Source organism: Macrobrachium rosenbergii, chromosome 53 (genome assembly GCF_040412425.1).
Source record: "Macrobrachium rosenbergii isolate ZJJX-2024 chromosome 53, ASM4041242v1, whole genome shotgun sequence".
NCBI classification, from domain to species: Eukaryota; Metazoa; Arthropoda; class Malacostraca; order Decapoda; family Palaemonidae; genus Macrobrachium; species Macrobrachium rosenbergii.
The window spans coordinates 18477824-18500323 of NC_089793.1; the positions used below are offsets into that span (position 1 = coordinate 18477824).

At 32.6% G+C, this 22500-nt stretch overlaps 1 long non-coding RNA gene across 1 annotated transcript in view; it reads right to left on the reverse strand.

Moving 5' to 3' along the window:
* LOC136834333 (uncharacterized) overlaps positions 1–22500 on the reverse strand; it is a 921310-nt gene that overhangs the window by 89682 nt on the left and 809128 nt on the right. The window contains exon 7 of the long non-coding RNA XR_010851747.1: positions 10357–10460. This is a non-coding gene — a long non-coding RNA (uncharacterized lncRNA). The remainder of the gene's footprint in view (positions 1–10356; positions 10461–22500) is intronic.

The following is a 22500-nucleotide window of genomic DNA, read 5'->3' on the forward strand; positions in this document are numbered from 1 at the left end:
TTCTTAATTAGAATGTCAATTCTTTTTTTGAGAGAAATATAAATTGTTGTATTTCTTTTGGCCTCAATTTAAATTTAAGCGTTAGTCATCGGAGAGCTGTCCACTCTCTTGAAGGTCACCTTCCATTTGGTCAGAGTGAAATCTCATTACATATTCATATATTTCGTTGGTATTTTTCTACAAGTGCTATATGGTAGCGTAGGCTTTGTTATTGTAGCCTGCCTTCAATAGTGATCGTTGGGTTACTAAGTATTAACAAAAGACTGCTTTGTGATGTCATAATTTTCGTGGTAAGATATTTGTAATTTATTCTCAAAACAATACGGTGGGTTACTTATTGTCCATAAAAAAACATTTATCATTTGTTAATGAATTCAGAATCCATCATCACTATTTACTGTCGTTCGTCGCCATCTTTCTACGTCTGCTTCATGGCATTTCTCGCCAAAAATAAGGAAATTTCAAGTATGCCTTGAATAACATTCATTTTAGTAGACTGCTAATTATGAATGAATAAAATTTTTCATGAACTCACTGTACTTCCGTTTCCTGATAGGGTGTGCAAAAAGCTACCCCACTTTAATGATATTCTATTGTTTACACAAAAACATTATCTCTATAACTTCGCTGACATAAATTTGAAAAAGGGGCAATACTCTTAGAATGATAATATTAACATCACTATGTGAACAAACAAGAAAACAAAGGACATAGGACTACATTGCAACTATTAATTAATACATCAAACACGGACGATTTCAACTTTACATTTACTAGGTGCATTCAGGTGCATATTGTAGTGCAGATGTGTTTTCATTACGCATTAAAGAGTAACTCAAAACCTCCCGATTCAGACTGCTACTGCATGTTATTAGATTTTATTATTATTTTTCTGTCTAGATGTATTGTTAGTGTAGCCTGAACATGGAAGCTTAGTATCAACACGCACGCACGCACGCGCGCAGACACACAAACACACACACACATATGTATATATTATATATATGTATATACATATGATATATATATTATATTATATATACTTAGCAGTATTTGCTTCTGCACCTATGGCCCTTGACGTCGTTACGCCAGAAAGGTCAACCAGCTAATCAATGACTTAGAACAACTCTAACCAACTTCCCAGAGTTTCCATTTTGAAACAAGGCAAACGGAGCGAAAAACTTTGTCATTTCTGAATATAACAGTAACAAATTTCATGAAGGTCAATAAAATGAATTTTAATTGCATGTAACTGATATATTAATTACAACGGTGTTCAGTAATTCTATAATGTAAATTGTACCATTTTCTTTCCGCTTGGTCTGTGGAGGTTACTCTTTCTATGAATAATGAGTATTAGGTTGAGTGGACATGTAAGAGAAATATCATATTCTTTTTACAACATTCGTAAATCATTTGACAGTAAACAATATTATATATATATATATATATATATATATATATATATATATATATATATATATATATATATATATATATATATATATATATGTGTGTGTGTGTGCATGTGTGTGTGTATGTATATATATATATATATATATATATATATATATATATATAACATATATATATATATATATATATATATATATATATATACTAATATATATATATATATAAATAATACACATATGGATGCAGTGTGTAAAAAGATAAGTAAAATGGTAATTATAATCCTATTTCCCTCGGCAATTTGCACCTGTTACACATCTCGTGGTGACCCCACGCAGCCGCTAATGTTTACAGGCAGCCTTACTCCCTTCCATTATGCCGAAGTGTCAAAAGTCTAATGTTTCCTAGGCCTAATAAGGTCCAGGAATTCAGAATGTCTTATGCAGAACAGCCTCCACCACCCGGCATAGAGAAAAGAACCCTGAACTTTTTATGGTGGTGATTTCAAGGGAAGATGAAATATTAACCTTCATACAATGGTCTTAATCACTCTAGATAAATCAGAAAGAAAGAGTAGGGGTCTTTATAGTTTATGTAAATTAAGGGGGCTTTTTTATATTTAACAGAACATGAAAGGAATTAATAAACAGTTAGGTAAATAATATGTGGTATATTATAATAATAATAATAATAATAATAATAATAATAATAATAATATAACAAATAATAGGGACTGATTTTACTATATCATATATATAAATATATATAAAATATATGTATATAGATATATATATATATATATATACACATACATATGTTTTTATATATATATACATATATATATATATATATATATATATATATATATATATATATATATATATATATACGATTACATTCATGAAATTAAAAAACATTTACCTTGGGTTCACATTAAATTTTTATTTATCTAACGAATCATTTCCTTACGGGAGAAATTATTTACATGAGTATGTAGGGGTATGCGTGTTTACGAGTATGACAGTATACTATCCTTGGCTGCTAATATGCTGATACAAATAAAATAGTGAAGGAACGAATACATCCGGTCTTCATTTCGCCTTTGATTTTATGTTTTTTTTAGATCTTTACTTTCAATTCCCACAATGTATACAAAAATGATAAAACCTGGACACTTTTCCAAGTTAATCCAGTAAAACTGACTCTTGATTTTATCGTCCCCTGTTAATTTTTAACCTGTTAATTTTTACCCCTGTTAATTTTTACCCTCGTTAATTTTACCGATTAATTTTGTTCCAGTTATTTTTTACCTCCTGTTATTTTTACCCTCTGTTAATTTTACCTGAGAATCTTTACACATGTTTTTTTACCTGCTAATTTTATCCCTGTTAATTTTACCCTTATTTTGTTTTTATTTCCCCTATTAATTTTATCCCCTGTTAATGTTTACCCTATTATTTTTACACCCCGTTATTGTTTATCCCCTAATTTTACCCCCTGTTAATTTTTACCAGTTATTTTACCCCATTATTTCTTACCCGTTAATTTTTACTCCCTGCAATTTACCCCATGTGCCTTTTACCCCTGTTGTTTTTCACCCCTATAAATTTTTACCCTTTGTTAATTTTTACCCCGTTACATTTTACCTCCTATTATTTTTTAAACCTGTTATTTTTACCCGTTACCTTTAACCTATTATTTTTTACCCAGTTATTTTTTAACCACTTAATTTTTACACTCCCTGTAATTTTTACCCTGGGTTATTTTTACCCTTATTTTTTACCCTCATTATTTTTTTACCCATTAATTTTTGCGTTATTTTTTACCTTGCTATTTTTGCACACCTGTTATTTTTACTCTATTATTTGTTACCCCTTTAAATTTTTATCCCCTGGTACTTTTTACACCCTATCAATTTTTACCCTTCGTAATTTTCACCCCCTGTTAATTTTTACGCCTGTTACTTTTTACCCCCTGTTGTTAGTTGCCCATGTTATTTTTACCCCCCGTCAATTTTTACCGTCTGTTAATTTTTACCCCATTAATCTTTACCCCTTGCTAATTTTTTACCCAATGTTATTTTTTACCCGTGTTAATTTTTACCCTATTAATTTTTACCCATGTTATTTTACCCTCGTTAATTTTTAACCCATTAATTTTTACCCCTGTTATTTTTATCCACTTATTTTTACCCCTATTACACTTTACCCCCTGTTAAATTTTACCCCTGTTATTTTTTTACCCTCTTATTTTTACCCTTGTTAATTATTACCCCTGTTAATGTTTATCCCCTGTTACTCTTTACCCCTGTTAATTTTTACCCCCTGTAATTTTTTACCCCGTTATTTTTTACCCATTATTTTTAAACCCCTATTATTTTTTACCAATTGTTAATTTTTACTTCTGTTAATTTTTACCCTGTAAATTTTTGCCCCGTTATTTTTTACCTGCTTTTAATTTTTACCACCTATATTCTACCACCCGTGTTAATTTTTACCCCTTGTTATTTTTTACCCCCTGTTAATTTTTACCCCATATTAATTTTTACCCCTTGTTAAATTTTTACACTTTAATTTTGTTAATTTTCATCCCCATTGTTATTTTTTAATAATGTTAAATTTATCCCCATTCAATTTTTACTCGGTTATTTTTCACCCGTTAACTCTAACACCCCTTTATTTTTTACCCCTATTATTTTTTACCCTTGTTAATTTTTACCCCGTATTATTTTTTACCCCTGCTAATTTTTACCCCGTTATTTTTTACCACCTGCTATTTTTTACCCCTGTTAATTTTTACCCCATGTTATTTCTCACTCTCTGTTAATGTTTACCACCTGTTAATTTTTACCCTGTTAATTTTTACCCAGTTATTTTTTACCAATGTTAATTTTTACCCCATGTTGTTTTTTACCCGCTGCTGACTTTTACCCCGTTAATTTTTACTCCCTGTTATTTTTTAACCCTCTTAACTTTTACACCATGTAAATTTTTATCAAGTTATTTTTTACCCGCTTTTGTTCTTTACCCGTTAATTTTCACCCCGTCAATTTTTACCCCGCTATTTTTTTTACCCCCTTTTCATTTTTACCCGGTATTTTTTACCCCCTATTAATTTTTACCCCATGCTAATTTTTACTCCCAGATAATCTTAACCCATTATTTTTTACCCCCTGTTAATTTTTCCCCGTTAATTTTTACACCCGTTATTTTTTACCAACTGTTAATTTTTACCCCCTATTATTTTTATACCGTTATTTTTTTACCCATTATTTTTTCCCCTGTTGTTTTTAACCCATTATTTTTTACCCTGTTAATTTTAATCCCTTGTTATTTTTTACCCCCTGTTTTTTTACCTGGTTATTTTTTACCCCTTGTTATTTTACACCTTTGTTATTTTTCACCACCTGTTAAATTTTACTCCTTGTTACTTTTTACCCCTGTTAAATTTTACCCATAATATTTTTTACCCAATGTTAATTTTTATCCACTGTGTTTTTATCCCCTATTGTTTTTTACTCGTTAATTTTTACGACCTGTTATTTTTTACCCCCTGTCAATTTTTAGGCCTGTTATTTTAATTCCCTGTTAATTTTTGCAATCCCCCTGCTAGCTTTATTACCCGTTATTTATTTACCTCACTTACCTGTTAATTTTACGCACTGTTATTTTTTTACCATTGTTATTTTTTACCCCTGTTAATTTTACCCCCATGTCATTTTTCCCCTTTTATTTTATTTTTTACCCCTGTTAATTTTTACTCCTGGTTATTTTTACCCTTGAAGTTTTACCTTATTTTTTACCTACACTTTTTATTTCATATTTTACCTTGTTATTTTCACCCGTTAATTTTTACCCTTTGTTAATTATTACCCCTGTTGATTTTTACCGCTGTTATTTTTCACCCCCTATTAATTTTTCCCCCTGTTATTTTTTACCCATTGTTATTTTTACGCATTGTTATTTTTACCTCTTATTTTTTACCCCTGTTAATTCTTACCCACTGTTAACTTTTACCCCTGTTATTTTTCACCCCTATTATTTTTTTACCCCGTTATTTTTACTCCTTTTGTTTTTATCCCATTATTTTCTACCCTTGTTAATTTTTACCACCTGTTAATTTTAACCCTTTGTTATTTTTCCCCCACTGTTAATTTTTACACTTTGTTATTTTTTACACCCTGTTATTTTTTACCAGCTGTTAATTTTTACACTGTTATATTCAACCCCGTGTTATTTTTTACCCCTGTTAATTTTTACGCTTTGTTATTTTCTAACTCGTGTTATTTTTTACCCTGTTAATTTTTGCCCCTTTTATTTTTTACCTCCTGTTAATTTTTACCACTTAATCTCTAACCCATGTTATTTTTTCCCCCTGCCATTTTTCCCGTTAATTTTTACCCCTTGTTATTTTTTATGCGTTATTTTATACCCCGTTAATTTTTACCCGTTATTTTTTACCTCTTAATTTTTACCCATTTTATTTTTAGCCCCTGTTATTTTTTCCCGTTTATTTTTACCCCTTGTTAATTTTTACCCTGTTATTATTTACCCTGCTGTCTTTTATTCTGTTAATTTTCAACCCCTGTTAATTTATTCCCCTGTTTATTTTTACCCCCTCTTTGTTATCCCCTGTTAATTTTTACCTCTGTTATTTTTTATCCCGTTATTTTCCCCCCTGTTAATTTTTACCCCCTCTTATTTTTTCCTCTTGTTATTTTTTCCCCATGTTAATTTTTACTGGTTATTTTTACCACCTGTTATTATTTACCCCCGTTTTTTACCCCGTGTTACATTTTACCCCCTGTTAACTTTTACTCCTTTAATTTTTCCCCTGTTAATTATTATTACTCCTGTTAATTATTACCCCTGTTATTTTTTACCCCTGTCAATATTTACCCACTGTAATTGTTAACCCCTGTTAATTTTTTACCCTGTTATTTTTAACCCCTGTTATTTTTTACCCCTGTTATTTTTTTACCCTGTTAATTTTTACCAGCTGTTAATTTTTACCCCTGTTGATATTTACCTCCTGTAATTTTTTCCGCGGGTTATTTTTTACCCAGGTTAATTTTTAACCCCTGTTAAATTTTACCCCGTTATTTTTTGCCCCTGTTAACTTTTACCCCGTTATCTTTAACCCTGTAAATTTTTACCTCTGTTATCTTTTATCCTCTGTTATTTTTTACCGCTGTTAATTATTACCCCCAGTTAATTTTTACCCCATTATTTTTTACTTCCTGTTAATTTTTACCTCTGTTATTTTGTATCCACCTTTTAATTTTTACCCTGTTATTTTTTTACTAGTTAGTTTTTACACCTTGTTAATTTTTAACCCTTTTTATACCCCTGTTAATTTTTGGCCCCCTGTTAGTTTTCACCCCTGTTAATTTTTACCAACTGTTATTTTTTCCACTGTTAATTTTTACTCCCCGTTATTTTTTACCCTGTTTACTTTTACCCCTTGTTATTTTTAACCCCTGCTATTTTTTACCCTCCGTTAATTATTACCTCCTGTTAATTTTTACACCTGTTATTTTTTAACCCTGTTAATTTTTACCCCGTTATTTTTTACCACTGTTATTTTTTAACCCTGTAAATTTTTACCCCTTGTCAATTTTTACCCCGTTATTTTATACCCCTGTTAATTTTTACACCATGTTAATTTTTACCCCTTGTTATTTTTTACTCCCTGTTAATTTTTACCACTTGTTATTTTTCACCCCCTGTTAATTTTTCCCCCTGTTATTTTTTACCGCTTGTTATCTTTTACCCCTTAATTTTTGCCCATTGTTATTTTTTACCCCCTGTTAATGTTTACCGCGTGTTATTTTTTTACCCCTGTTATTTTTTACCTCTTTTTCTTTTTACCTCTGTTATTATTTATCCTTGTTAAAATTTACCTCCTGTTATTTTTTACCCTTGCTATTTTTCATCCCTGTTAATATTTACCCCGTTATTCTTTACCCCCTGCTATTTTATGCTGAGCATTATTCGTCTCATAATTCTTCGCATACCTGGATTGCAACTAACTGGTGTTCATGAAATGTATTTGAAGAGACAAAGATGAGATATATATAAAAGAAAGATTAACAGTAGTGATGTAGTTAGACAACAAAAACTTAATAATTAAGTGCAATAAATCGAAGACCAAACTTGCTATTACATTTCATATAGGACAAACTGCTATGATACTCTCCATTATAGATTCACCACCAACAATAAACTTGGGGAGAAAAAGAGAGCTATCACTGAAAATTCCAACTAATTTCGATGGTCATTACTAACGTTTAAGGAATGTTTTCCTCGGTCCTAATTACAAACTGAGCTGTTCTTGTGTTTGCCATTACTAAAGTCACCTAATTATTGGTTATGCACATAATGACTCCTTAGCTGTACTGCATGAACATTATATTGAAGAAAACATGAACTCGTTTCGAACTTCGGGGTATTTAGATTTCGAAGCACGTTTTCAGCTTCCCTGAAAGTAGCTGTCATTCTAAGCAAACAAAACAACCTATATATATATATATATATATATATATATATATATATATATATATATATATATATATATATATATATATATATATATATTATATATATATATATATATATATATATATATATAATTATATTGTGAACTTCTCAGGGCGCAAAACATTTTATAAGAAGGCTGCACTGATTTCACCGTGTTAAAGATAAGGTATCGGAAAACGATCTCAGAGGAGAGAAAAGATGGCCTTAGTCAGCACCGAAGTCTAAACCTTATGTGGAATAATTTTCAGATGAGCCTGAGAGATAAGTGTTTAGCTTTGAAATCAGTCCACGGAGACTACATTGTGAGAATATTCAACTGAGCGTCGACTTTTGCCACAGACCTGGGTTCTACAACCCTTGTTCCTTAGCGAAAACATATTAAATAGAGCATATGAGAAATGCCATAATATAACAGTACACAATTCGTAATTTCATCTTTTAACTAATGCTGGTGAAAGTATATGAGAATAATTCATGATTCTGGATTTAACAATAAACTATGTCCATTAAGACAAATGTTGTAATATGGAAGTTTTAAATCCATATATATTGAGCAAATATGTTTACACTAGACGTATAAATAGTCGGGTACATATAAAAAAATTATAAATCATCATATAGACATTGTTTTGAATGCGGAGGACGACTGCGGGAGCATAAATGAGTAAATGCGGGAGTAAATGAGGCTACCAAAGAGATTAGAACGAGAAGAAAGATAAGAAGAGAAGAGGAATAGGAAAAATGGGAATGATAAGAAAAACAACAGTAATCTTAACGATATCTGAGAGGAGCTCGCCTGAATGATTTTGTTTTTCAAAGTCTTCGGCAGCTCCTATTCTTCGGAAAATTTAATTGCTAAGTTATGGTCTATCTTGTAATTTTAGGCTCGATGTAATTAAAGTTTACGATATTAGTAAATTTCTGAAGTTGGTCGTTCTAGTCTACGTATAATAGAATTGCTTTTACGGGTTTAAAATAAATAATAAAATCTAACCACGCGCGCGCACATGTGTGTGTGTGTGTGTGTAATATATATGTATGTATATATATATATATATATATATATATATATATATATATATTATATATATATATATATATATATATATACATGTATATTATATATATATATATATACATATACATATATATATATATATATATATATATATATATATATATATATATATATATATAGTGTTTGTGTAATTTAATTTATTTTCAGTTACTAGTAAAACTGATAAACTGGCGTTCAAACCAAAAATACAGAGGTTTTCAGTGTAAATTGAAAAATAAAAGGAACTTGAAATGCAGAAATGGTGTAAATACAAAGGAAGATTAACATTACTGATAAGATCAAAACTCTGAGATGATAAGTATTGCGATTTAAAAGAAAACTGGCGAATCTGAGCGCAAGTTGGGACGATACTGGTTGAGAAATAGGAAACATATGTTCATATAACTATTAACTGCTCCGCTGAGGTCATTCGGGGCTTTGCGGTAATTGTCTTATATCAAAATCTGAGTGTTAGCATGGGGTCCAAGCAGCTTTCCTTAACAGTTACGATTTATATAAAACGACAAATATTTTTTTACACATATGTCATCTTATAATATTCCCGGTTAATCTACTCACACCTAAAACTCCTCGCCGCTGACTTTTATTTTAATGAAAATATCTTTCAAGAATGATAGCAAACACAAGCGGTAAACTTATGTACCAAACGAACTGAGGTGAACAAGGTCAAACTATTTTCTTACCCAATTATTCATCTCATAGCCAAAGCAAAACGGGTCCTAGAAGTGTTACCCTGCAGTCTATTAAGTCAAAATTATTGGCAAATTTACTCTTCTACCGAATACACGTCTCATTCATGGGCGATTCCCTACTTTGGCCCTATTCTCCTCTCCGTCCGGACACAGGGTCCTAAATGTGCTGCCCTTCGATATTTAGTCAAAAATGCTGACACAACCTATCTGTCACCAAACGGTAATCTTATGCCGCGACTCAAATCTGTATTGATCAGCATTCATCACATTCAGTCACAATAGCTGTCAATAAATATTAATGACCTCGCTCCGTCGCTGTTATAAAGGAAACTGGAGCAGCCACTTGTCATAATCAATTATTAGCGAAAGCTATCAGTCAGTGGCGGTCACCCACACGGAGATGATATTTGTCCTTAATTTGCTCTTATAACTTTAATAATTTTCCCCAACTTGACTCCATTCTTTCGCTTCTTTTTTTTTGTTCTTTTATATTTCTTTTTCGGTTTCATTCCTGCCCAGAGATATAAAATGTTAAGCTGCACGTCGAGTCAGCTGCTCAATGGAATAAAAATCCACATAGAACGCAGCACGTAAGATTAGCATGAGAATCTGTCAAGAGGGCTTCAGCACCTACCGGAACACTGCCAGAGTCGAATGATAATGGATGAGATCTCGTAAGTCTTCAAGAATGAGCCAGACTCCGAAAGTTATTCGCTCTGTCCGCATGTAGCTATCTGTCTGGAAGGGAAAACAACATATGATTTATTTGTATATTAAATATGTGCATACAAGGTTGAAATGTTAAAAGGGAAAAAGGATGAACATTAAATTTAGCGCAAAGATGAAAGGAGTTAAATCTAGATACATTAATTTCGTATCAAGATTTTAATTCAAATATGACGTTTATCATAGTTGGGAAAGAATATGGTAAATAATATTGTTCAAAACATTTATAATTATTCCACTGAATATTGTTGTTCAAAACATTTATAATTACTCCACTGAATGCTGAAAACTAACAAGAGAAAACAAAAGGATTCGTACCTAATGAAATATTCAATGTATAAATGTATATACTTATTATAGCGACAATGACCTCTTACATTTTCAGTTTCCTCACATTTTTTTTATACGTTCAGCAATACAAAACTTGATTTCGAGTGTGAAATAAATAGAGTAGGCCTGTGTACATGATATTTAAATAACTATTTTGGAGCAAGAGCTTATAAACCGCAGAGTTCCAGAAGTTTTATTCCTACAGGTCTGCAGAAACCCGAACCCAGACCCTTCTGATACTAACCTTTCTAAAAGGAAAAGGTTATGTTTAGAAAAAAAAATACTCATCCCCAAAATCAAAGTATATATATATATATATATATATATATATATATATATATATATATATATATATATATATATATATATATATATATAATATATATATATATATATATATATATATATATATATATATATATATATATATATATATATATATATATATATATATATATATATATATATATATATATATAATATATATATATATATATATATATATATATATATATATATATATATATATATATATAATAAATATATTATATATATATATTTATATATATATATATCTATATATATAATTCAATAAAAAGTACACATATATATCAATAAAAAAGTACTATTACTGTTACATTTATTGAAGGACCGGTCCAAGTTGTAGCTCATTAAGTTGTTTGCCATAATTGAGCCTCGGGCGTTGGCGACAAAACCATTGCTCGGTTTCATCTCATGTCTGTTTAGTCATCTGTTGAACGGATGTCTTCAAAACAAATCTTCTAAAGTATGTCAAATCCATCTTTTTTTTCTAAGATATCTCTGTCTTTGCCTTTGCCCAAGAGACGGGTATTGTATAATGATCTCTGTATGTCCTCGTTGTTAACCACATGTCTGAACGTCATGTATTCATATTGTTATTATTTGGTCGGTGAACTAGTTCTGACTTATTTTAAATTCTGATGCGTGTATTGTAGCTAGTTTCATTACCACTGTGGTAACAATTCTCATTAAACATTCTATTTCTGAGACGAGCAGTAATTTACTGCTTGTCTTCGGCTGAAATTACCACGTATATTTCTACAGGTTATGAATACACGATTAGATAAATAGCTCATTAGCTAAATAGCTAATGAGCCTTTACTATCCCTTTTCACCTTTCTTTTCATTTTAAGAAGTGATTCACGGCAGCTGCACTTACCTGGTAAGACGAAAGTTTGAAACCCATGAACCACTGAATAGATAATATCTGCCCTTTTACTTTTCGAATTCTTCTCTAAAACATAAAATATACAATTACTGTAAAATGGACTGGAGATAATTTCAGACATATCCAATCAGTTACGAGGGTTTAATGTCACAGAAAACTCAATAAAATTATTATCATTATTATTATTACTATTATTATTATTATTAATATTATTATTATTATTATTATTATTATCATTATTATTATTATTATTATTATTATTTATTATTATTATTATTACTGCGCAAGTCAAAATGGATAGAAACTTGCTAAGCAAGTTTACAGACAGAATGATCTAATATGAGTAAAGAGGAAAAAAATACATGGCAAAGAGTAAAATGCCGATAAAGAAAATGAGAATAATTAAAATTTTAAAAAATAAATAAAGGATAAACATATGCATGGGTATGTAACTGTGGAGGATATGGAAAATATCTAGGCAATATTTCTTAGTGTTAAGTAGCATCAGCCTTCAATGTGCTATACAGGTGTGCAAACAATAAATTTGTTTGATGTCTTATATGAGCTAAAAAAAAAATTATATATATATATATATATATATATATATATATATATATATATATTTTTTTTTTTTTTTTTTTACTAAAGGTCGTGTGGAACAGACGACTTAAAGTTCCTACCTAACCCACGTCTAACGAGGAAGCATAAATAAAAAAAGTAAACGTGAAATGAAAGGAAATTGGCTGCAGCACGGAGCCATACAAATAATTTGTCCATTAAAATAATTTCTGCTCTACTGCATTCTGGAAAGTGAAGTACTCCATCCGTCTACTGAGACAAGCGGTGATTAAAAACTGATTGAAGTTGTACCAAGAAAGAGGGGCATAAATCGAGTGATTAAAAAATATGAAAAGAGATTCCGGTCACGAAGCAATTTTTATCTGTATACCATATTCGGAAGAAAACTAATTGCGTGGTATTAATATTATGATGATGATGATTATTATTATGAATTAAGGCCGAATCTGCATAATGCAGGAACGAATGGAGGGAACTTATTTCACACCAACCCTTAAAAGGACATTTCAATGAAAAAAATTTTAATAACCGTTCTTTATCTATTAACGCATTTTCTCCGACCTTAACTTAAAAGCATATTTATAACCTGTGGCATACTACAAAAGGAAGACTTATGAACTAATGCACAATCATTTTCTAAAACCTTTCTTCTTGTTGGCTTGTAGTTACGTGGATATTGTTAAGATTTATTTCCAAGTGGGAGACTAGAATACTTTAATCGATTAACCAGGAGTCTTTTGAAGGACGTTCGAAATCCAAGTAGGATAATCAACACACCATCAGAATCCCCGGTTAATTGGAGTCTCGCAAAATCACTTCTGGTCATCAGCAGTTTCTCATTAATGAAAACTCGGGAGAAATCTGCAAAATCAAACGAGGCATCTTTGAGCACTTTTAAGTTTATAGAGACCTGGGAGTTTTCCAAAGGCAAATATGGAATGCATACAAGGCCTGTTTAGCTATAAACCTCCCACAAGATCGGGCCACAAAAAGTCGGAGACGGGTTATCGAGCACACCTGGCTGAAATGCCTAAAATCAATCATCTCCAACGCGAGGGTCGTCAAACAGGTAACATGGGGAAGGCTGCTTGGTGGTCCGATTTAAGGCAATCGTAAAACACGAGTTCTGGCCGCCATTAACACCTAATGACACGTTGGCGGGGACCGAATGACACCTGCAAGTTCCTTCGAAGTCCGAAGGTGCCCCGTTTTATGGTTACGGTAGCACGCACCAAGCGCTTTCAACGCATACACCAGCTGCACCTTGAATGGGGGTCAAACATGGAATTGTCAATTCGTAGCGACCCAGCGAATTTGAAAGTACTGGCTGTTAATCCAATATCTAAGAGTTTTATACAGACATACACGTACAAACCATACATACATACATCATAATATTATATATACATATACTGTATATATATATATATATATATATATATATATATATATATATATATATATAATATACATTAACTGGGCTCTCTTACAAGCGATAACTCCATACCAAAACAACTCACGGCACGGCCACTGCCCCATACACTCACAAGAATGCACATGTGTATAAACAATAATGAGTTATTATTATATATATATATATATATATATATATATATATATATATATATATATATATATATATATATATATATATAAGAACATTGAAAAAGAAATTTTACTTTTACGGTGTGCTTTCATGAATACATTAGCGCTTGTGTGACGAACAACAAAGCAAAAAAGCTGTGGCCCATTCATGCTTGTCTATTTGTTAATTTCCTCTTTCTTATCCCACCGAGCACAATTGCGCAAGCTCATTGGCATCTTTGCGCGCTAATTTGACGAGTAATTTCCTATGAAAAGGTAGTAAAATTTACAATACACTTTTAAAAAGGCTCACTTCACTCTCCATAAAGATGGCCAACTGCTGCGTGCAATTAGTTTTTTCATCCCTCTCTCTCTATCCCTTCCTTCAATTTTTTCCTCTCATTTTCTGGTCTAGAAGCTTAAATGATCTTAGACTTTTGTGGTGTTGGCGCCAAAGCTCTTGCATGTTAAAATAAGACATAATAAGGAACTGGAAGACATGACCTAGCCTCCGAGTGGTTTCCGACTGTGAGCCAATTATATCGCTGAAAGTAGTTGAGTTGTCAATCGGCCGATGCCATTTGAATAATTACCTCTGGGAGTGGCTTTGCCGGAATTGAGTTCAGAATTCTCCTTAAAGCGTCGATGATGTCACATGCACTCTTGGGCTTGCTTCCTCCTGTATTTGTCAAAATTCAAACTTATGTCGCCTTGATTTCTTAACGCTGTAATGATTTCAATGCAGCGCACGTTACCTCCAAATAAGACTGACTCCGTTTTGTTGCTATTTTGCGTAAATTATTTTACGATCAGTTGTCATGGAAAGATTCGGAAAAAATTTGTTTGGAGTGCCTGATATTTTAAGCGTATTTGTTATTGCAGCATATAGAAATAAGTTTCTCTGACTTTACAAACAAACAAAAAAAAAAAAAAACGTTCACGCACTATTACACTGAATATGAGAACCAGGTTTGAAAAACAGTTTGATCCCTCACGTGAAAAAAAAACTGCATTCTGCAAATTATGTGCACATACACAAGACTTTAATACTTGTTCAAAACGTGTTTTTTTTTTATTTTCCCAAAATCGAATGTCTTTCAGGTTTATCGCACAAGTAAACGTAGCAAATAAACTACTGTCTGGAAGATTAATAAAATTTTACTTGTGCATCAGGAATTCATTTGTGAAAATTTGGCCATAAGCCAAGCACTGCGGCAATTTCAGCCATTCAGCGCTCAATGCAGTGGAAAGAGGGAATTGGAGTGGTTGGCCGGCAAGACTGGAGAAAGGGAGTGGAATGGAGGTAAGTAAAAGGCTAAAAGGTGGGTGTAAACACTTAGTAATGCCTACAGTGCATCACGTAAGGTACACTGAAGGCGCTGCCCTCAACGGGGACATGAACTTAAGGAAATCTCTCTCTCTCTCTCTGCACTGCAAATCTTAGCTTCTAATGAGTGCTTTTGAGCGTCGGATACTAGTTAAATCAACAATTTATAATTGGGTGGCCACTATTCCCTGCTCTAACAAAATCCTGTGGTCATTGTTGGCAGTTACAATAAATACTTTCGTAATTAAAGCAAGCCAAATTTTTGGCGCGTATATCCTTTACCCAAAACTTAATATCAAATAATTATGTCAGTGGACGATGAATTACTCTGTAATTCATGGAGATGCCCCAGTTACTCTTAGTAAACTGATAAAAGCAATATCGTGTGTATAAACAAAATTCTGAATATGAATTGGAGATCTTAGTATACCTTAGGCTTCTGGCTGGATTCTTGTATTTAAAAGTTTTCTAAGGAAGGCGGATTAAGATCAAGCAAGGACTCTGAAATAAAATATTAAAGAGTGAGCAATTTGTTTATCAAGTTTATATGAACCTTTTATTAAGAATAAGGTATATACAGATGAATTAGACAGAAAAGTATGCAATATGCTCCAACTAGATGGTCATGGAAGTGAGAACTGTAAAAAAATAAATTGAAAAAACATAGAAAATAAAAAGGGATTCTAACACTCCATTTATATTATACTAGACGGAATTTTGAAGGAAAAATAAAAACATGCTCCAATTCTCAACATTCTAACAAAGGAAAACGAAACAGAAATAAACCAATGACAACACAGAAAGCCCAAACTCAGAGCAAGGAATGCGAAATACCTAAACGTAAAGTACGAAGGAATTCTTTATAACCTTTAGAACGCAATCGTTGCCAGTACGAGGTGTTTATGTAACAGCAAAGGTCACGCTGTAAGTTACAATAATTTGTTGCGACAATTCTATCACATAGTTCACTTTTACGATTTTATTTCTTTTTCTTACGCGAAAAATTGAATGCAAAAGTTTATTAATTTCACATATCAGTTTAGAAAATAATATCGCTAATAAGAACTAATCTGAAATAATCTGATGCAGTGTCCTCGATATATTACAATTAAAAATGGGTAACAATCAAAATTTGTCTGACAAAGGCGGGAGACAGGGATGGGATGGGGTTAAGGTAGGGCGAAAGGGCTGAATGTTTTTTAATCGACTTACTTTTACTTCAAAAATGATTCGAGAGAGAGAGAGAGAGAGAGAGAGAGAGAGAGAGAGAGAGAGAGAGAGAGAGAGAGAGAGAGGGAATAGATTTTAGATTGAAAGTCCTAATTAAAAGTCCTGAGAGAAAGTCAGAGAGAGAGAGAGAGAGAGAGAGAGAGAGAGAGAGAGAGAGAGAGAGAGAGAGAGAGTATATTCTTCTCATTTGAGTTGTTGTGAAATTAAAAATAAGAAAGTCATTATTCACGGCTACTTTATACTTTGAATATTCATTCTATTGCTCCGACAATGACAAATGAGTTCACTTTGCAAAGCAAAATTAAGCCAGATCAGAAAAAAATTCAATCCTTCCCAAATCCATTCTTTCTCTCTCCCGATTTCATTTTCACAGATATTAAGTCAAATCAGAACACATTCAATCATTTCTTAACACGCTCTTTCTCTCTCCCGATATCATTTTCGCCGATATAATAGATGGAATACACCAAACTATTTGTAATCACTGCTCTCTCTCTCTCTCTCTCTCTCTCTCTCTCTCTCATTAGCATCTTCTTAGGCACTCTGTCTTCGTTCCCTCTTCTATATTCGAGATGAACCAGTCACAGTGATAAGAGAGAGGGAAATTTATGTCTCTGATTTATGGGATGTCTGAGACGCAGAGACTCCATTTTAAAAGCATGCTTTGACGCTGCAGGAAACACAATTTGTTCTGGAGGAAAAAAATGCTAACTTATTATACATCAGTGAGTTGCAAGCATCCAAGCATCTTTCAGTAACCTTACCTTAAGCCCCCACCTCCCTCTCTCTCTCTCTTTCTTTCTCTGAAAGAGGGCCTTGGCTGTGTAATCTGGAATCTATCTTAAGTGTGTGTTTGTGAATATGTCTACATGATTACATATCACAGTTCTATATGTATCTGGTAAGAAGTGACTAGTAGAATCTATATACACATTCACGCACACGCCCCCCCCACACCCACAAATATCTATATATAATATATATATATACACAAATATATATATATATATAATATATATATACATATCTATATATATATATAATATATATATATATCAAATATATAATATAGCAAGATAAGATCAATCAAAAAAGCGAGATAAACAAACAAATTATAAAATGTAACATTTGTGGTCAATCCTAAGGAAACCAGAATATCGCTAAAAATAAGAGGAAGTTAAATATACCCCATAAACGAAATCCGAAATAAAACAGCAAAAGTCACACTAATTCTATTTGAATCACTATATCTTTACGTAGACACAATACACAAACACTCGCCACTAAGGAGCGATTTTGATGATGAAATTCTAAGCCCAGCTTTCTGGTCAAGGCAGGCAATATACTCTTGGGCAGACCACTTATGTCCAAGAAAGTTCAGTCTGCATTCACTTGTCAGACCACGCCGTGTCACATGGTTATTAGTCGACGCAGAAATATTTTCATAGATATCAATTATTGTTCTTTCCTTTTTTGTACTCGAGGTGATGAGGGTTTGCGCATCCTTGTGATCCGAGTACAGTTGACTTATGAGGATCTGACTCGTGAGGATAGGGACAAAAACATCATCTCTCTCTCTCTCTCTCTCTCTCTCTCTCTCTCTCTCTCTCTCTCTTCCCAACCTTCAAACTCTTAACTTGTACCGTAATTATTTTATGAAATTTTGATAAATGTTAATCATCTGTGTCGAACAATAGGATTATCTATAATACATTAACCATGATGCCAGATGATATATAATTCAAATACATTATGTTAATGTTCATAACGTATCATGTATATTATTGTATAAAAACGTATATTTCCTTCTGTTAGTTTTTACCTTGAAATATACAAATACATCGTTACTTAAATTACAATTCAAGTCGGAAAAGTGATTACCTCGAAACTTATTAACTTTTCTTCAAATATATATATATATATATATATATATATATATATATATATATATATATATATATATATATATATATATATATATATATATTTATTTATTTATTTTACAATTCCTGAGCACGCAACTTCGCTGATCTTTATCGAACACGTTCGAGCTAATTCTATAAAATGCCCCCCTTCATCCTAAGCCCACAACATCGAACAAGTGAGAATGAACTAAATCATAACTTCCGAGCTTCCACTCAACTCTCTGGCAAAGAAACTGGCATAATCAAAGAAATAAGAGGGCTTACGCTCTCTCTCTCTCTCTATGGAAGCCCAAGCTGGATTGTGCATGGATTAACAAACTCACTGTCTTCCATGGATGATTTTGAATGGGAATGAAAGGAGGATAGTGGTGCAGAAGGGTGAGAAACGTGACGATGCGTAAGAACGATAAAAGAGTTATCGAGGGCGAAATGGTTCGGTCACAAGGAAAGAATGGAAGATAATTATTGGGAAGAAAGAGGAGAGGAGGACCCAGAAAAGGATGGACAACTGTAGTGAAAGCGGTTTACAGAAAAGGTAAGAGCATGCTTGGAAGATAGGAGTTAAATGGCATACTGTTGTAGGAGGGTTTGTCGCACTGCTGGTGAGCCTTATGTGTAGGTGTATGAAACAACTTGTGTTGTGGAAGTTTTCTTTGTAGGGGATTCTTCCACGATTCATCAGTTTAAGCGTGAATGCGACAGAGAATATTGTCCCGGGATCCACCTCTGTTAGCAGGCTTAGTGTTGAGAGAGAGAGAGAGAGAGAGAGAGAGAGAGAGAGGGGGGGGGTGGGTTTAAATTGACAAACCAGATATGGCAACTTTTTATAGGAAACGAGAAGGAATCCAGGAAGCCAAGAAAACGTTATGAATGTTGTGCCATTTCCTTTCAAGATTAATATATCTAATATTTAAATATATATCCTTTACATCATATACCTTTCAGATATGGTTATGTGTTCCATGTACCGTACACATTAAGCGAAATTCAATCATATTCTATATACACCGGATTTCCGAAACAATTTTCAGTCATCCAGAACACACTGAAGTTTGATTTAAAACAAAACAAAACATCTTCAGAATAACTTTACTGAATATTATCAAGGTTAACATTTAAGTAGGAGGTGACTGTATCACATCGAGAATGAATATCTATGAACACTCTTTCTACAAGCCTTTATCGTGTTGGCAGTCAAAATAAGAAGGAAGAAAAAAACTAAGAAGAATAAGGGATTTCTTCTGTCTTACTGAGCTCAGACATTCACACGTGCATGTTCAGGCAAGCGCAAAGCGACAAATTCGATTTCCTTGTATCGCTGATTGGACGGTGTCTCCTTTTTTTTAGGAGTTTATTTAGTTTCTCGTGGACTGACGTAACAATCAGTCTCTGTGTAAGTCTTGTATTAATATCTAATGTGCACCTGGTGATAACAGATAGGGATTTTGAAGTGAATCATAGCAGTAAATTTAGCCAAGAAATATCTTGTGGACACCTGGTGATAACAAATGGTAGTCTGGAGGTAAATTATACCAGTAAATTTAGCTTAGAAATATCTTGGATTCAACAAAAGAACTTGAGGCATGTATCTGCTTGTACCCCAGTCTTTATATCTATTTTTTGTTTCGTTACAAAAAAAAATCTCATAAGATACATACGAATTAAAATTCAAATCCGACTGACACTCTCTTCATTGAGTATTTTTTCCTTCTTTTTACAGAAACTGTGGAAGTATGATATTTTTTCACTGAATTTTTACCGAGAGCATACTTTAAACGGGGCTTTTAATGGATATTTCGTTGTATAAGAAAACCTATTAACCTGAAAATGACTGAAAATTGTGTTTAAAGTCAATCATCCCATACCAACATTGAAATGTTACTGTTGCAACTTATACCTCCCACAAATAAGTGCTGTAAAACACAACAGGCAAGAAATTGAAACGAAATGAAATGCAAATGCATAAAGCATATACACGTCCAAGCCATAAAATAAGTTTAAATGAAGCTATAAATGACTAGTACGTAGGTAAATAACAGAAATAATAAAAAAAGAGTCATTTTAGTTAATGTTTTCAATCTTCATTCATGAAAAAAGACCATGGAATAATTAGTTAATAATGTTTTCAATCTTCATTCATGAATAAAGACCATGGAATAAATAGTTAATAATGTTTTCAATCTTCATTCATGAAAAAAGACCATGGAATAAATAGTTAATAATGTTTTCAATCTTCATTCATAAAAAAGACCATGGAATAAATAGAGATAGAAGCCAAACATACTAAAAGTCAGATCCAAAGGCCCCATACCGTCCACTAAAAATAAGCTATAAAGGCAACAAGGCATTTTCGGGTAGCCTATGTAAGCGGAAGAAATCCCAACTGGCACAATTCCTCAGGGTCGTAGAGGGAGGTCAGGGATCAGAGATTAAAAGCAACACAAACACATTTTCTTTTCTTAAAATGATATCTATGGTCATGGTGCGACTAGTTCGGGTAGAAGGAAGTTAGGTTGCCAACAGGTCCTTCTTTTTTTGCCCTATTTTGACGTTGAGCGATTTAGCAAGGCAATTTCGTATCTGGAGCAAGCGCTGCCAACTCGCAGCGTGGCGTGGCCGCGCTAAGAATCGAAAGTTCACGGATAAACGTCGTTCGTCAACTCGATATCTAGTTTAAAGGGATTTATTCGATGACCTCAGCCTCTCTCGTATCTGACCCTCGACCTATTCTTATGGGGTGATGTCACTCGACCTAACCTCGAGCGCTCGTCCTTTCAGGAACATCGACTGATGATGATAAATTTGTTTGTTAAGGATGTGTATAGTTGCGATAGTGTAGCTTCGAAAACACCGGAGAGCGCGACACACCCACGCATGCACACACATACACAAACACATATGTGTTGGCATATATTATATGTATATATATATATGTATACACAAATATATATATATATATATATATATATATATATATATATATATATATATATATATATAATTGTATTTCCACAATGGTCCCGTGGAAGGCGAATTTAAAAGCCTCGCATGGGATACGAAGACTTTCGACTTGTAGTCTAAAGTCATCCTCAGGGTACTGAAAATGACTTTAGAATGAAAGTCGAAAGTCTTGGTATCTCCACCTATCTTTCATGTGAGGATCTCTTATATATTTATAGAAACATTTTATATATATATATATATATATATATATATATATATATATATATATATATATATATATATATAGAAGAAGAGAGAGAGAGAGAGAGAGAGAGAGAGAGAGAGAGAGAGAGAGAGAGAGAGAGAGATGCCCCTCCTTCTGAGAGGGAATGGAGAGAGTGGGCGTAAAATTGCCGGTCCCCATCTAATATTTTGGGAAGATGTTCCCGGGCCTCTGTTCTTCTCTTTCCTAGCAGTGACCCACCATAATGACTTAACCAACAGGTACCGGTCAGGATTCCAGCAGTGGTTTGGTTTCCAAATAACGATTGAGAAGCGCGTTTCAGTGAAAAATTCAAGCATGTGTGTGTGTGTGTGTGTGTGTGTATGTATGTGTGTATATATATATATATATATATATATATATATATATATATATATATATACACATACATATATATTATATATATATATATATATATAAATATATATATATATATATATGATCATGAAGCTACAAATAATGCAATATCAAATTCACGCTACCTCAGGAATATCTCGAAGGAGAATTATCACCGAAGGGGAATTTATAAGTGATAAATGGATTGGTACTACCGGGTCTCAGTGGTAACGTCGTCTGGAGTTGCTGGGTAGTTCTGCGTCGAGGGTTCGTGACCCGGCAGTACCAATCCATTTATCACTTGT